Below are 18,266 nucleotides of genomic sequence, written 5' to 3'. Positions count from 1 at the left end.
TGTCAGATCTGCTCTTTTTATTTCAAGAATCCTTTGACCTCCCCCTTCGAGCAGGTCAGTCAGAAAGTAAAACCTTTCAATTCGGATGTATTCAATTTTATTTAAATGGCACCTCTTCACAACACAAGTCACCTCAGGGCATTAGTGAAGTCAAGATCTTACAATATATTACAGAGAGTAACCTAACAATTCTTTTTGACCAAATGCTTGGTGACTTTCAAGAACAGAGTCTTGGCTGAAGTGGAAAACCTTCAAACACCAAAAAGTTATATTTGTGTGTAACAATGTTTAGATTACAACCTTTCTTCTATTAATACATGAAACTAACAGCAATGTCATGTTGTTACATATTTTTTTCACGTTTTAGTAGAGGTAAGCACCTGTCAAAGTACTTTGTATACTTTTTTTGTCTGATAGCCAGAAAAAAAAGAGTATACAATAGCAATAATCATTAAAAACCACTTAAGTCATTAAATAGATTCAAACTTTATTGACTAATTTACTACTTGAATATGTTTCTGCTGTAGACAGTAGGTTTTCGTTTTGTTACTATTTTCTATAAACTGCAGGTGAAACGAATTGTTTTGTTACGTATTATCATTACTTATGAGTATGAACAGCAATACGTACTAATACTATAAAAGATAACAGAAAATAACAACATTTATTCAAGTGCTGAAATTAAGTACGATTTTAAGTTACCTACTTGAGCATTTCCATTTTTTGATATACTTCCACTCCATTACAATTCAAAGGCAAATACTGTAGATGATACTCCACTACATTTATTTAATAACGTGCATATTTAGTTTACCAATACATATATAATCAACATATAAATTACGATGTAATAAGATAGATTGAGACAAAACTTTATTGATCCAATACAAATTTTTACTTTTTGTTCATAAAAAATTACTCAAACTGATGAAACAAATCTCAAAATCACTGCCGATTAATTTAACAGCTAATCAATTAAGTGATTAATCGTTGTAGCCCGAATTAAAAGCAATGCTCAGTTTTTCTCCTCTTTTTGAACCACTCCTATTCCAGTAGTGAATGAAAATGAAAAGAAATCTATATTTTGTTTTAGAAACTGTGTAACATTTGGATGGAAAATTGAGTTGTGTTGAAAGCCAAACACAAACACACTAATCCACTTGCCAGTCCTCCACATCTTGCACACTGCAAAGACTGCATGAAACAGTGCTGTCTCCACCTGAAAGGTGCTTTAAATATCTGGGGTAAGATGGCCTAACCTTCTCTTTGCTTCGACACCGATCAATACTGAACACAGATGTCCTCACGCTGGGCTGTGATCTGTTACAAGAGCTGCTTTTATGGCCTCATATCAAGTGACACCTCACTGTTTAGCAGTCAGAGCCCCTTTCAAACCAACTTGAACGGTTTCCAGAGAAACATCTGTCACCATGGTGATATGAAGGCCTTGACTAGTAAAGGTCTGAACTAGTGGGCTGCATCTGTTCTTCTTCACCTTTTCCCATGAGGCCCACAGCGAGCTTAATGTGCAGGCCAAAGACGGCGTAACCCGCCTAAGTGCAGCCGTTTACAGCACATCCAGGACACGAGCACGGTTCACTTCTTAGAAAACAGACTGATGGACAAAGTCTGGTGTTTCTGGGAGGCACCGAGGCTGTAGTAAAACTAAAAGGGAGAGGGAAGTAAGGTGGGGTTTAAAAATGGGAACTGAGTGCTTATGTAAGTGTACCGGCCACTGCTGGACTCGGCTTAGCAAACGGGAGGAGGGCGAGGTCAACCGGTGCAACCTTCCGCATGAGCGCTCCGCTACACATTTGGAAACTCTCAGGTGGAAAGTTCATCTGTGTGTGTTTGTCGGCTTGAAAGAAAAAAAAATCCAAAAAGTAGTCGAAATTCAATTTGTTTTTTGCCAAAGTACTGGTCGCTTTAATAATTCAGAGCCAAATGGGATTCTGGGAAGATGAAGCAGCAAATATGTTGGGCAGAGTTTTTTTTTTCTTCCTTCCTCCCTGAAAACACTGTCTTAGAAAGGCTCCATCTTTCAAGAATGGGATAAACACAGGATGGATCGTTCACCGAAAGCTAAATGTGAGGATTATTCTGATTTCATTAATATCCACTGTGATTTTTCTAAACATTTCTGTCCAAATGTTTGGCTTAGAGTAGTTATGTGAAAAACTACTCATCAAAACAAACTCTTTCATGGATGTTAATGATCTCCCAATAACAACTCTGTGATTTATGGGATCTTTTAACCACTACTGCTCAAATACCACCATAAGAGAAAATAATTCACTGAGTTGGCACTGTTTCTCAGAAACTGGGATTATTATAGTTAATATGCAGTGCAGTATGACAGGTTTTTCTTTGTTTTCAAGAGTTGGTACCATGAGTCAATTAATCAGTCCACAACTTTGATCCAGATTGAAAAATCTCAACAATGTTTAGCTGGATGGCCATAAAAAGTTGGTGAAAACATGAATTTTACCAAGAGATTAGCCCTAATAAGTGTAATGATCCCCTGAGCTTTCATCAAGTGTCATAATCAGGTCAAATTTCTTAGGAATAATAACATCTCCAAGGTAACAGGATTGCAAGACTTTGGACAACCTATTAGCATTTTTTTTTTTTAAATGAAAGATTAATCAGGCAAGGTGATATAAAGCAAGATGTCATTGGAATAAAGACATAGCTTGTTGTATGTGTTTGTAACAGTAAAGCCACATGCATGTTCTACAAAAAAATAGCCTACGGCAAAATAATATTTATTCTGTGATTACAATTTCATGCTTCGCTGTCAGTTCGAAGAATTCATTCTCACCAGAAAGCACATGGCTAATGGCCCCTGAAAGACCAAAGACTGACATGCTTCAATGTGTGAATGGTTTTGAAACTGCCAGGTGAGGGATGAGTCAATGGTGGTGAAACTTTTTAGGGAATAATCTCAAGACACTGTTATAAGTACCTGATAAATTATGTTTTAGACCCTCCCCTGTGTTTGAAAACAGATTTTCTACTTTACCATATTTAGCTTCCTTCACTCCTTTGTCAAACCAGAGAAGATCATTTCTGGATGCATAATATTGCTACTACTTAGAGGACATAGATGTCTCTGTGGCGCAATCGGTCAGCGCGTTCAGCTGTTAACCGAAAGGTTGGTGGTTCGAGCCCACCCAGGGATGTTTTTGTCTCTAAATAACTAGTTAACATGGTTCAAAGTTAGACCATCCCGGCCAAACTGTCTAAAGGCAGTATCAGAGACAGAATAAGACTTATAACATGCTAATGTCCAAAGTGGATCAATACCAGTTCCACTGTTACAGGCACAACTAGCTGCCAATAAAAACATTTGTGGTTGACATTTGACTGTTATCAGTACAAAGAGAAAACCTGTTACAATTATTTGTCCAAGCAAAGTCACTTATAAACATCTTTTCTACATGCAAATAACAGGAACAAGTTGGTGTGGATTGAAACAAGACTTCACATCTCTGCCAAATTCTGTTTGACAGCAGCTGTCTGTTGCATCATCAGTTAGAAAGGTTGATGGTTCGAGCAGATGGCTTCCTTCACTCCCCTTTGAAACCATCTGTCTTCACTGTCCAAAATGAAAACTACTTCTTGTCTACAACTTTGTAGCAGGATCATTTTTTGATCCATGATCTCACCTCCATTTAAGACCCACAGATGTTTCTGTGGCGCAGTCGGTCAGCACATTCGGCTGTTAACTGAAAGGTTGGTGGTTCAAACCCCCCCAGGGGCGTTCTGTGCTTCAATGACAAGCAAACATAGCTGAGTTTTAAAGAAACCTGCTGAAACAGGGTGGTGTTACAAGGGAAATGAGAGATGGCTTTACACTGTCATACCCAAAGCAAATCAATACGGAATTCAGACTGCATTTGAAACTAGTTGAGGCTACTTAACTACTTCCATTTAACACCAAAGTAGAGTTGCATGATCTTACTAGTTGAGATATTAATTTTGGGGAATTAAGTCCATCCAAAGATGTTGTGTGCTAAATAACATTGTCTCTGTAATTAATAGATTTGGAAAACATGTTTCTTTCCTTTTCCAGTTTAACACAGATGGCTTCCTTCCCTTCTCTCAAACCATGTCTGTCTTCTCTGTCCAGAATGTCAAATACTTATTGTATATGACTTTGTAAAAATCGAATTTGTGGATGCAAGATGGTGCCACAATTTGTAAAGCACACACGTCTCTTTGGTACAGTCGGTCAGCACATTCGGCTGTTAACTGAAAGGTTGGTGGTTTGATCCCTCCCAGAGACGTATTGCGCTTAAACAACTTGTTAACATCATGGAAAAGGTGGCTATGTTGGCAAAGCTATTTAGGTAATGAGCTCCAGACACTGTTACAAGTACATGATAGATGGTGTTGTAGACCCTCCTCTTTGATGCACAACATGGGTCAAGAGATACGCATTTTTCCATTGAATTCAGGTCACTTTTGACCCATGTTGTGCATCAAAGGGTTAAGGATAGATTTTCCAGGTTAACATAGACGGCTTCCTTCACTGCTCTCTCAAACTATCCGTCTTCTCTGTAGAGTGAAAAGTATTTCTATACATCTTTGTAGCAAGGTAATTTAAGGATGCATTATCGCTCCACAACACTAAGGGACCAGATGTCTCTGTGGCGCAATCGGTCAGCGCATTTGGCTGTTAACCGAAAGGTTGGTGGTTCAAACCCACCCAGGGACGTTTTGTGCTTAAAATGGCCACTTCACATGGCTTAAGAACTGCTTGAGAGCGAATGAGACACATCATTACCTGATGTCCAAAACTATCAACACAAATTCTGCTTACGTGTTGAACTAGCTGACTCGTCAAAATGGAGTTTATTGTCTGCCCCAAATGATGATAGAAATTCTTCTTTGACAGACTCCAACAGTAAAATACAACACATATCAAAACACGCTTAAGACACAAGCTCATAATGTACAGACGTCCAAAAGAAATGTTTCAAAGAAACAGCAGCCGGTAAAAAAATTGATGTACTGTTCAGCGTCTTATTTCATTTTGTTCAGGGTGGTTATTGCAGTGGGAATAAAGGATTTTTTATAGATGTTTTTGTGGGCCAGTGGGACTTTGTATACATAAAAAAAAAAGTTAATGCCCTTTAATTAGCCCTCATCCCAACAATGGGAGTCAGTGAAATCATTTTGCAATATAGCCAGTTCAAGACTTATCATTCACAGCACTTTACACAATTTTTTCTACCATCTACTAAAGATTCGTGCTTCTGATTGCTGCAGAAATACCACCAGACTGCGTCCTTCCCCCTCAGACCTTCGTCTAACAAACATTATGTTTCCACTTAGAAACTTCTTCCATCGTCTCTAACACATGCATTGCTTCGACTCCAAGAACTCTGATTTTGGGCATTGCTGATTCTGAATTGATATGGCTTGGGACCACCATGGTCTTCCAACACATTGCTTCAGGGTGTTCTGGAAGGGAAAAATCCAACTCTAAGTGGCCCTCTATGGCATAAGTGTGGAGATTCTGTGATTCTCTTTAGGCTCCAGGCTATGGCGGACATGACTGTTAAATAAATGGTTTTTAACACACCATAATTTAGCTGTAAGCAGCCAGAAGTGAATGAATATATTTGTTAACTCTTCCTGTAGATGTGCAGAGAAAATAACAAACCACACAGTTGTAATAATACTAAATATTGCTTCATAGGAGAACATTTTTATATTTATATCTGCTTCTAACTGTAACAAAGTGGGTTATAAACCATTTTTCTGTATTCTTTTATCAAGTGAATACAGATATTTGCCTATAAATTCAGGATATACAATGTAAGAGATACTAAAACCTCTTATTTTACTGTACATTTCATGAAAATTCCTGACCACATTCACCCTCTTCAGTACCTTTGGACTCTTCTCTGGTCAAAATGCCAACTTTGGCTACAAATTACAGATTCTCTAAATCTAAATGGTACATTGCTTGGAAATTTGACACATGTTGATACTCGTGTTTTGTTTTTGTTTTCCTTAATTCATGAGAATGGTGTGAACATTTCAAATCCAAACAGACTCTGTACAGCACTAATCTCTCTTCACTTTCCTCAAATTTTCCATTTCGACTGAATTCCTTTGCATGCAAATGCTGTCAGAGTGAATTTCAGAGATGTTGTTTGTCATCACTACAGATTATATTCATGTGCACTAAAAGCTTGCACCCACAGACATAAGTCCTCATCAAGCACACAATCCCCAAGATATATATTTTTCATTTTAATATATATTAAAATGAGCCCATGGTGTATTTTTTTTTTTTTTTTTAAACAAAAATGCGGTCATCACTTTGCCGAAGACAGAAAACATAAAAACCAAAGAGGAAGTGAACTGACCCGATGCTGTTGCAGATTCCTGAATCTTCTGTTCTGTCATTTTGATTTTACTTCCAAAGTGCTGACCTCCAAAATAAGAGAAGGAAATGAGGACTGGCTGTTGTACACCTCACCTTGAAGAGGAAAAAAAGACAGAAGAAAGAAAGTCTGACAGAGGTATCAAACATGTGACAGCAAAGAAAGCTGGAAGCACGCTGATTTTCTTTTTACCCTGACAACGTTTATTTGATGTATTAAAGATCATAAGCTGAGTTCTTCCATGGTTTCATTCCTCCTTCATGTGGTTTTCATGAAGGGCACAAGTGTAATCAAATTTACGGAGGGAGAAAAGTTTGTGGAGTGTGAACTCATAAAGTCCAGAAAGACAAAGAAGCTGGAGGCTGATTTTCTAAAAGCTTAGATAAGAGGAAGATCGTCTTGGTTTGTGTGACCAGACTCTGCTGAGTTCAGACACATTGAGAAACAATTTTATTCAAATTTTAGCACACTGTAGTGAAACATTACTGACTTCAAACGGTGTTTCTGGAATTAGGGAATTATGTTGCACAGGACAGGAGCCAAATAATAATAATAACTGAGTTTCTGTCTCAAAAGCAGCAATGGATCTCAGTGCTGACCAGCTGTCGGCTGTAAACAACAGATAGCAGCGGCACTGAGGTAATGATTTGAATTTCTTTCCCACTGGTTACACCGTTGTGTTTCACTATGTCATGCTGCTATCTTGAGGAAAGGCATCTGTCTAAAAGGCCTGACTATGAATAAATCATTTAATGTCAGTGCTGTCCAGCCGAAAGACTTTATAGACCAAAGTGCACATCAATCAGCGCTGACATTAAAGGATAATTCTGGTTTATTTCCCATTAATGTGTCTGTTTTGTCTCTACAGGTCATGCTAACGTTGCACTGTGAACCATTTTAAGCATTTGTTTTCAGTGTGACTGAAAGGAAAAGAAGAATTAAGCCCTTTGAATGGACATTTAGCTAACTGTATTAGGGATCGCCACCCAGGACGAGTTGACCTCATCAGCTGCAAATTCACCTGTCGGTTTGTTTCCATGTCTGAGTCTGACTTTCTTGAAGCTCAGCAGTTAACTGTCATGGCGGATCACAACATGAGTCCTTTTGACGACGGTTGCAGGTTATTTGGGTTTGATAATCTGTGTATTTAGCAGAGTCCACAGACCAGCAGCTGAATCGAATGAATTTCAGATTTGGAGGATGGTTTGGATGCTGGTTGAGGAGGAAACCTGTTGCTGTAAGGAGTAAAACCAGTAGACAGCAGACTGGCAACATCTTAATAATGGATGAGAACAATCCCAGCTGTGGAACGACAACTATGAACCTGCTGCACCAAAATCACCTGGTAGAAAAGACCAAGAACAGCTAGGCCAAAAGTTGCTACAGCAAGGAAATGCCCCTTTACATGCTGGATATGTGATTTGCTGCAGCCTCTAACGCTACATACTGAATAGTAAGCTGTTCTCACATCACGACATGGAGATTCCTAATGCAGTAAGCAAAATGTCCGTTCCAAGTGGCTAATTCCTGTGTTTACCTTTAATCAGATTCTGAAGAAACACTTAAAATCTTTTTTTGTTTTTGGAAAGCTGCAGGGAGCTTTAATGTTTTTAATTAATTTGGCTCTATTTGTCACAAATACATTACAGCAATGTGAAATGTTGCTTTTCGCTTATCCCAATTGGGGTCAGAGTGCAGGGTCAGCCATAGTACAGCTCTCCTGGAGCAGGAAGGGTTAAGGGCCTGACGGTGGCCACATTGGAGTTTGAGCTTGCAATAATCAGCCTAATACACAGTTTGTTTTGTGCAACTAAATTGTTTCCCTGAATCTCCAAAATGAAGGCAGAGAGCACAAAGTTAGCATGACATATATAGATCCAATAGACAGGATCATGGGAAATACCCTACACTGAAATAAAACAAAAATCTCCTTTAAGATACAATAAAAGAGAACTGAATGTTGCACTGACAATACAATAAAACAAGAACAAAACACTACAAACATGTTGTACATCTATATATCAGATTGGTCATAAGTGCATCTCTGAGTAGATTTTATGTCGTGAGGGGGTTACAAGCAGAATGGTCTAACCCACAAAAAATCCAAACAGAATTTTGTATAATTTCTGTAATATTTTATGGTGTTGATTTTAGTGGCAAAGTGTTCTAACCCATAACCCACATAAAGTGTTACAGTGGTGCTTCGAATGTTAGACCATTCTGGACAACACAAAACTTTTTTTCTCCCACTTTTCACAAAAACTACAGAATTTGGGTTAGACCGCTCTGCTTCCAAACCCTTCAGTTGTTCTGTGATTCAGACTCAACACAGTCTTGTTTGCGTCTATGTTTATTTTCTACCAGTCTATATGCACCACTACTAGCTACTAGTTGCACTTTGCTATGTGTACATATGTATACACCGATCAGCCACAACATTATGACCAGTGACAGGTGAAGTGAGTAACAATGATCATATTGGTACTATGTGGTGTTCTGCTGGAAAACCTTGGATTTTGGCGTCCATGTTGATGAGACTTAGACACCCAAATAAACACTGTCCCAGAACAAATACACTCCTTCATGCAAATGTCAATCCTAAATGTCACTGGCCTACCCCTGCAGGAAAATGCATCCCAGCACACTGCAAAAACATCTAACAATCAGTAGAGCTGGACCTGAATATCCGAATATTCAGTCGTTACAGTGGTATCCAAATATTTATTTTGAGATCCGAATATTCGGATTGCAACCGTCCAAATATTGACTTGACCTCCAAACTTCCAAGACCCCATTCTGATCAAACATCAACAGGATGAAGTGGAACAAGTTTGATTCCCAGAGGCTCCACTTCACAACCCAGAGTACCCAAAGGATCCACTGCCAATGTCCAGGTGCCCCATAGGACACCCTGAGATGTCCTGAGAGGTTCATTTTATTTCTTTAAGCGTATTTGCACTGCTGCTGATTGCTGTGAGTTACCACACACGCTTTGTTGTATTTTGCACAATGACAATAAAGCCTCCATATCAGGGGTGTCAGACTCATTTTAGTTCAGGGGCCACATTCAGCTCACTTTGATCTGAAGTGGGCCGGACCAGTAAAATCAAAGCATAATAAACTATAAATAACTCCAAATTTTTCCTTTGTTTTACTGCAAAAAAGTACATTCTGAAAATGTTCACATTTCAGGAATGATCTTTTTTGAACAATATGAAATTTCCTAAGAAAAATAAATTGAATGTCAGCAATGTTGTGCCTTAGTTGATCATTTGCACATTACAATTTACAGATCACAGAGTGTCTACAAAGGCACATTTAGTCACAGGTATCTGGAAATGAATATCATGTTTTACTTTAAGTCAGACAAAAATAGACAAAAAACAAGACAAAATATTACAAAAATGAGACACAAAATGACAAAAATTACACAAACGACTTGAGACAAAACAAAAAAATGACAAAAAATTTGATAAAGTTACAAAGCGACATAACATGGACACAAATGAGACAAAAAAATGACAAAAAAGAAACAAAATGACAAAAAATAGACAAAAACACAAGTGAGACAAAAAAGAAACACAAAACGACAAAAACATGAGAAAGACGACAAAAAAGACAAAAAACAACAAAAGCAAGACAAAATATTACAAAAGAGAAAAAAATTAGATGAAAAGTTGCAAAGCGACAAAAAAATGAACACAAACAAGACAAAAAATGACAAAAAAAACCAAAACAAAAAATAGACCAAAAAAACCACAAGTGAGACAAAAAGGAAACACAAAATGACAAAAACAGGAGACAAACGACAAAAGTGAGACAAAAAAAGACAAAAAAACTACCAAAAAAAGGACAAAATATTACAACAATGAGACACATGAACAGTAGAAATTATTTTAAATTTGTAGTTTTATAAATTTGGCAATTTGCAGTTAATGTCTTCTCTGTAATTTTTACACTTTACAAAGTCGGCCCGTGGGCCGCATGTTTCATACCACTGCTCTCTCTCTCTCGATCTCTCGATCTATCGATCTATCTATCTATCTATCTATCTATCTATCTATCTATCTATCTATCTATCTATCTATCTATTTCTGAACATTAGTCACTGAGCTTTATCCTCACAGTAAAGAAGCCACAAGGTGATCAGCAGCAGAGTGTGTGATAGAAACACACACACATCAGGCTGATTTAGCGTGAGCTGGCGGCTCAGTGAAGCCTTCACCTGTGCAGCAGGAAAGAGTCCGGCCAGCAGAGCCGAGTGCATTCAGAGGAAATGAGAACATCTGTAGCGTCAGCGTGAAATCATCCCTCCATGTGGATCGTCCTCCTGCTTCCTTAATCCACCGAGGAAAGTCCGTTTTAATGAAGCAGCCATCAGACACCAGATAAAGACCAACAGAGAGAGTCGGAAGTAAGTCAGATTTGCCCTGTATTGTCAGAAACCAATAAAATCTACTAAAATCTTAAAATAAATTGTATTAATTTACATGTGGACATCGAACATTTATATAAATGATAACTTGTGCTTTTAGATCATAAAATAATGCTAATTTACTGTATCGACTCAGCATCTTTTATTTATTTTTTTAATATTTGAAAGATATTTTCAGTTATTAGAAAAAATATATAGAATGTAAAAATGGCAATTAAAAAATATAAATTTTACATGTGTTCCCTGTTTTGTTAAATTGTAGATAATGTTACAAAAATTAGATTAGAAATAAGATTTCACGGTGACTCTTAATAACAACAAAAAAAAACCTATAACTAATGGCTGTATTAAAAATAAAAATTGCATTTTTAGAAATGGTAATTCATTCTTTTACAACTCATCATCATAAAATTATATTTATTTACTGTATTTATAGCAGCAAGTTTCATTTATATTTTATAGATATTTGCAATTATTTGAAAAAAAAGATGCACACTTTGGATTTTAAAAATGGTAAATACTTATTTTACAGAAATGCGTGGAGTTACTGAGGTTTGCAGAGTGCTCACCTGAACAGCATTTTCAGGTGGTTCAAACTAAATATTTTCCTTTTACAATCCTCTAAACTAAACTAAAACTAAAAGAAACATTTTTCTGCCATCTATGTAAGAGATTTTCACAGATTTTCACAAAAGAACACCTACATATGTTTACATTTTTTAACAATTGTAACACTGATGTACAAATTTCTGAACAGCAAAAGTTGTTTTTGTTCAATAAAATAATGAACCAGTGGAGCTTTATTCAAAATCAACATCCAGCAGAGACATTGTGTCCTGCTTTGCATCTCATTGACGGTCTTAAAGCTAAGGAAGTTCCAGCCTGTCAGCATCTGTTGAACATGGGTCAAATAAAATTGCCAGACCTGTTACAACCCAGAATGAGCCTCTGAATACATCCAAACTTTCTGTTAGATAATGATCATATAAGACATGAAAGTAATTTGTAATAAATAAAGCCTTCAAAGATCACAAAATTCAGATCTTATACATTATAAGATATAGACCAGTTTGCATGACATGGTTGTGGTTGGGTTTAGTTTAACAGAAACTTGGGTAAATGTGTTCTCTCTATATTTAAGTGTTACTGCGTGGGTGGAAAATGTAGTTATTAATGTCATCAGATGAAGTCAGCATTGACGAGTACACAGATATAGTCTTCAGTTAAACCCGAAGCTTGCATGGAACTAATATTGTAGCAGGATAAACACTGTGATCCATATGATGGATATATTTAACGTGTTATTAATGACCATCCTGTCTGTCTCATCTATTTATGTCCTGGATTTACAGGAGACAAGCTGCCAGGAAATGCAAATAAAGTGTATACTCTGCTTAAGATACAGCTTTACACTCACTCCTGGGCACTGTGACCTTTTTTCCTGAGTCTCTTAGTTTGTTTTAGGTTATTTTAAGAGAACAAATGTGCTGTTTTATTTGCTTTGTTTTTGGAGCACCATAAATTTGGTGGCACCTCCTTTAAACTGAGGTGAAAGAACACAGCCATGTCAGGAACTAGTGAAGCAGACATACAGTTTGTATATAATTTACAGTATTTTTCGTACTTGAAACAGAACTTTTCTTTCAGAGATTATTCAAAAGACAGGTGAGAAGAGACCATCAGACTTTTCTAACTGCTCTTTACTTCTGTCTGTTGCAAGCTACAGTGTCTATAGAAAGTATTCACCCGCCTCGGAACGTATTTCTTTTTATTGCTTTTCAACACTGACTGAGGGCCAATTTAATTTTCTTTTCAGACAAGAATTTATTTTAAAAAAAAAAAAAAAAAAGATTCTTTCAAGTCTAAATGAAAACAGATTTCTTGAAAGTAATGTCTGCAAAGTCACAGTCTTGATGATAAGCTTGTGAAATACATTGTTTACAAAAAATTATCCAGTTGTTTACACTTCCCAAAATATCCACAATATATATATATGAATAAAGAATATTGGCCGGTCAGAAGAAGGCTGTGTTCACCGAGATCACATGACATGAAATGACACGCAAAAAGCAAAAAATGTGTTGTTATAACACGTAAACTGACTTGACGTGCCATTCTTTCATGCTAATTCATGATACCATCTGTAGCTAAACCACTGATAAACGCTTACTTCCTTTCTTGTCATGAAGTTCAGTTCGACACCAGTTTCATGGCTGTCAGTTAAATATAAAGACTAAAAACGGGTTCACAGCTCGCCTCGGCCTGGTAACAAAATCTATCTGCAACATGAAAGTTGAGAATATAACTGGTTTGTTTAATCTGGAAAAAAAAGGTGAAAAACATGCTAAGCTAAGTTAGCAGGCTGGTGGCTTTAGTTTATTCTAGTTTAAAAGTGTCACAAAATCTACTTTTGGAGGTGGAGGCATCAGACAATAGCACCCAAGAGACTATAGTTTGCTTCCACTATTCTTACACTTAATTTATTTAGACTTAAAGTGATTCGCTTCTTTGCTTTTACTGTTTGGTTGGTTTGAACATCAAAGCTGCTTGCTTAGGTTGATAAAAATGTCACTACTTGGGTTAAAATATGACCATTTCTCAAGCATCTCCACCGTTTTCTGCCAAATCTAATATATTACCCATCATCAAGCAATAAAAATTGATATGTTGAATAAAAAAGCATTTGTGATACAACACAAACAAACCAATCCAGGAGACAATATGTTTCCCTGAAAATGTATTCAAAAATGCAGTTCAGCTGTATAGGAACTTATTTTTTAGGAGGTACGACCAAATACATGAACGCTGTGTCAATCGTCTTATCAAATTCTCTAAAAATTGAGAGAAAAAACATTAAATCCTCCTGGAGCCAGACTCATTATCTCAGTTATACACTTTCCTTAACTGCCAGAATCTGCAAAAATACGATGAGTCTTGAGAAAGATCAGTGCAGCTAGTTTCCACTTCTCTGTTTTGATCTCGTCTTTGTGTCAGCCTAAGCTATTCACTCAGACTGGAAACTGTCGATTGTTGAATTATGTGGGTTCACAAACAATAATTTCGATGGACGGTTGCCATGGAGCCACGATGACCTCACTCCTGCAGATAGCCAGCGAGCTTCATTACGGTTGTCATTCCAACAAGAGCTTTCAAACACCAGCATACGGTGTTTGTTGTTATTTACAGAAAATACCAACAGTCCTCCAGAAACAGAAGAAGTCCTCCTGCTGGTGCATTTATTCGACCCGCCTTCTAGATCTTGCTTTCTTCCTTCTGCTTCCTGCCTCTTCATTCCCACTCCTCTCGGCGGAGGTGTTCTCGGCAGGGGAAGTTTTAATGAATTACCTCCTTGTGCCACAAACGCTGATTACACTACAAGCCTGGGCGAAATCCAGTTGTTTTGAGCGAAGACACACAGCTGTTACTTAAAGGAATCTGAGCGTGAGAATCATCAGAGAATCAAAGTGGCTGAGTTCGAGTGAAGGATGAGAGCAGAAAGCTGCAAGAGATTACAGCTCTGCTGAGTCACTGTAAGTCATCGTACTAATGTTTTACTGGGTGTATTCCGGATTTATGTTCACTAATTATCTAAACCGAACAGGAACAGATATGAGTTGCTGTTGTAGAGTTTCACTGTTATAATATTTGGATTTCATAATGTTTGATTGATGTTTATGGCTGTTGGTCGGATGGCTGAACCATCTGTCTTGTTGTGCCACTAAAGCTTTTTTAATTAAAACTTTGAGAGAGGCAGATTGGGCATTTCTCAGCCTGTGTTGTCTTGATTTGTGAGACATCGGCAGTTTAAATGATCAAAAACTCTTGTGCTGACATGCCTGAACTTGGGAAGCAAATGTTCAACAACTATTGTAAGGGATAGTTGGCTCTTTAACAATCAAAAACCAATTAATCATTTAAATGAAGGAGACAAAGTTGATGTTTTTGCATATGGCCACCACTGACTCTTAATGTTTTGATGCAAAATCAGTTTAGTTATATCAATTTGAAGAAGAAATTAAGTAAACAGCAGGTTACTTTAGTTATAAATTAAATAGCAACTTATAATGACTTTATCTAAAACTCTTTTTCAATGTTTGGTTCGATAAAATCCATTAAACACAGCAAACAAGCTGCAGTCTTCTACAGTAAACAACCTGCTATGTTGTTCATCTCATCACAGCGGCTTAAAACCAAAATAATCCTCATTTCTGCTCCTTGTGATGAACATCTATTCTTCTTTAATTCTAAAAAACAATACGAGCATGGAGCATTTTGGACTCTTACGTTTAAAAAGTGTACAGCACATTATGATACAACAGATATGTGGCAGTACAGATGACAGAAAAAGTAAAAAACTACAGTTCTGTTTGCACACTTACTATTAATTCAGACTCTATTGCTGATGCTGTTGTTTCTGCGTTGTCTTAAAATGATTTGCACCACTTGAACCATGAGGCTTTGTGCTTTCAAACAATGTCTAATTAGATCCAGAATGGGTCAATGCTGAGGAAATACAGCGGCAGGATCTTATCCGGGTCAGTGAGCTGGAGTCTAAGTGTGAATGGATTCACTGACGTATTAAGAAAAGTCCAAAAGTCTAGTTGATGTTATGAATACATTATCTACATAAGTTCTGATTTTATCAGCTAAAATAAATCTGCTCAGAGTCTGATTCTGTCTTTACTGAACTCTAAAGCTGGTTTTACTATATAATTTGTAAAGTCTAAGAATAAATATTTAAGTTAGTTAGGTTCATTTGTAGTACATATAATAATGTATGGTCTTAAGTGTTAATATTTAAATTTGGTAGATACATTTTTAACAACAATATTATTTCTCTTTTGGAAAACACTTTGGCTCAGTGTCTGTTGTTTGAAATGTTCTGCATGAATATAAGTGGCTTGATTTGACTAAAGTGTGTTAATGTTTGTTCTTATCTCTGTAAATGACAACTGACTCTAAACTGCAGCATTTCACTTCATGTTAAGGCCGCAACTAAATTCATTAGCTGTTTGGTCTAAAAAATGTCAAAATAAAACCTGAAAATTAAAGACTAACCATTTGGATAATTGAGAGACAAAATGAGCACAAAGGGACACATATGGCTGCCAAGACACACAAAATGATCAAAAAGAGACACAAAATGACCGCAAAGAGACCCAAATTACTGAAACTAGACACAAAATGACCGGAAAGAGACACAAAATGACCACAAAGAGACACATATGGCTGAAAAGAGACACAAAATGATCAGAAAGAGAGACAGAATGACCAGAAAGGGACACAATATGACTGAAATGAGATACAAAACAACTGTCAAGGGAAACAACATACAAAGTGACCACAAAGAGATACAAATGGCTGAAAAGTGACATAAATGACCACAGAGATACAAAATGATCAGAAAGAGACACAATATGACAAACGAGACACAAAACAACTGTCAAGAGAAACAACATACAAAGTGACCACAAAGAGACACAAATGGCTCAAATGAGACACAAAAAGAATGCAAAGTGCAATTTAAGAAGGAGGAGTCAAAATTTAGACTTTCTCTTCATTAAAAAATATTCATCAAAATGGCATTAAATTTAACAGCTGACAACTAATTTACGAATCAGTAATTGTTGCAGCTCTAATGGAGACCTTTTACTTTTTTTTTTCTTCTGATTTTAACACAATACTCAACCAGCATATCTGTAGCTAAGTGTGTTCAAACTTCTAACTGGTACTGTGGAAGTGTAAAATCACACTCGGTATCAGAGACAATCAATATTTGAAGCACTCAACCTGGTATTAGATCCAAAAATAAACCTCATTAGTGAACACATAATAGATTCTTTGTCAGAGATGCACGAAAGGAAGAATTGTGACTAAACCTGGAGAGGTTCTTCTTCTGTGGAGAATAAAGATGCTCAGAAAGGACTAACATCACCAGAAATAACTAGCAGCTGTCCACATGACTGAGAGCCCCATTTGTATTTTAATAATACATCATGTTTATTAAGATATAAATAAATAAAAGCCAGGAGAGAGGGCTTATTCGCACACTTACAGGTCTATAAATGTCTGTAATTCAGCCTCATAAGAGAGGCAGAGAGAGCTGGAATAACATTAGTTAAAGTTTAGATGAAACTCTGGCAGCATTTATGTCTATTTCTGACTGTCAGTCTCCAAAACAAAATACAAGCCCATCTGGATAATAACATTTTTCTGTTAAATGTAAAAAAAAAAAAAAAGCTATCCTTAATCACCTCCCAAAAATAGGCTCCAATGTTCCAGAAAACAAGGACGCTTTTCATTTCATTTAAATAGCCTTCCATAAACAGGCAGCAAACACTACCCAAACCGCAGTCACACCTTATTAGCAGCGGCTGTCATTTAATTACAAACACCCACTATTTGATTAACACCTGTTCTTTCTCTATAATGAGAAAATTGTGCTGTTTAAATAAGCAAAGAGTGACTGCAGCAAACTCAATACAGCGAGACCAGAGGAGCTGCATCATCAATCTCCATCCATGTGGTCCTCATTGCGCTCACAGAAACACACGGATGTCCAAATATCTGCATACCTGTCTTCACTTTATGCTGTGATCGGAGGGGACGGAAACCTGACTGCACATTAACCAACAACAGAACATGAAACCACCTGCTGTGAAACAAAAGAGAAGGAGGGAGGCGGGTGCAGTGTTGTTTTTCAATCCATTGCCCTTTACATCCCTCTCTGGAAATAATGAGCTGCCATTAGGTGCTGATGATTACAACGGTGGAGGCCGAGAGAAGGTCGGGAGATGATTCAACTCCCCGACGTTAATCGCAGAGCAGAAAGAGGTGGTAGATTCAAACCTACATCCCCTCCGATTCCATGACGAGACACAAAATGACCGTGAAGAGACACAATTGACTGAAAAGAGACACAGCATGACCAGAAAGAAACAAAGTGACCATGAGGGCACACAAAATGGTCACAAAGAGACATAAATGGTTGTAGAGAGACACAAAATGACCAAAAAGGAACATAATGCGACCCAAAAGACACACAAAATGACTAGTAAGAGACACAAAACAACCAGTAAGAGACACAAAACGACCACAAAGAGATGTAAAATGATCAGAAAGAGACAGAAATTGACCACAAAGAGACATAAAACAGCCAGAGACACACAGAGATCACAAAGAGAAACAAAACAACCAGTAAGAGATACAAAATGATCACAGTGAGACACAAATGAATGCAAAGAGACACAAACTGACCAACTTGGAACATAACGTGACCAAGAAGAGACACAAATTGACCAGTAAGCTACACAAAATGACGACAAAGACACACAATGACTGAAAAGAGACACAAAATTAGCAGAAGGACACAGAAATTGACTAGGAAAAGACACAAAATGACCACCAAGACACATAAAGTGACCATAGAG

At 37.1% G+C, this 18,266-nt stretch overlaps 3 non-coding genes across 3 annotated transcripts; all 3 read left to right on the top strand.

Moving 5' to 3' along the window:
- The first annotated feature begins 3,108 nt into the window (after positions 1-3,108).
- trnan-guu (transfer RNA asparagine (anticodon GUU)) lies at positions 3,109-3,182 on the top strand. The gene has a single exon. It is a non-coding gene; the product is annotated as a tRNA-Asn (tRNA).
- A 507-nt stretch (positions 3,183-3,689) lies between these two features.
- Positions 3,690-3,763, top strand: trnan-guu (transfer RNA asparagine (anticodon GUU)). The gene has a single exon. It is a non-coding gene; the product is annotated as a tRNA-Asn (tRNA).
- An 883-nt stretch (positions 3,764-4,646) lies between these two features.
- trnan-guu (transfer RNA asparagine (anticodon GUU)) lies at positions 4,647-4,720 on the top strand. The gene has a single exon. It is a non-coding gene; the product is annotated as a tRNA-Asn (tRNA).
- The last annotated feature ends 13,546 nt before the right edge of the window (positions 4,721-18,266 follow it).

Source organism: Amphiprion ocellaris, chromosome 1 (assembly GCF_022539595.1).
Source record: "Amphiprion ocellaris isolate individual 3 ecotype Okinawa chromosome 1, ASM2253959v1, whole genome shotgun sequence".
Lineage (NCBI taxonomy): Eukaryota > Metazoa > Chordata > Actinopteri > Pomacentridae > Amphiprion > Amphiprion ocellaris.
Note: the sequence above shows the minus strand (reverse complement) of the source record. Positions and strands in the feature narration are given on the sequence as shown.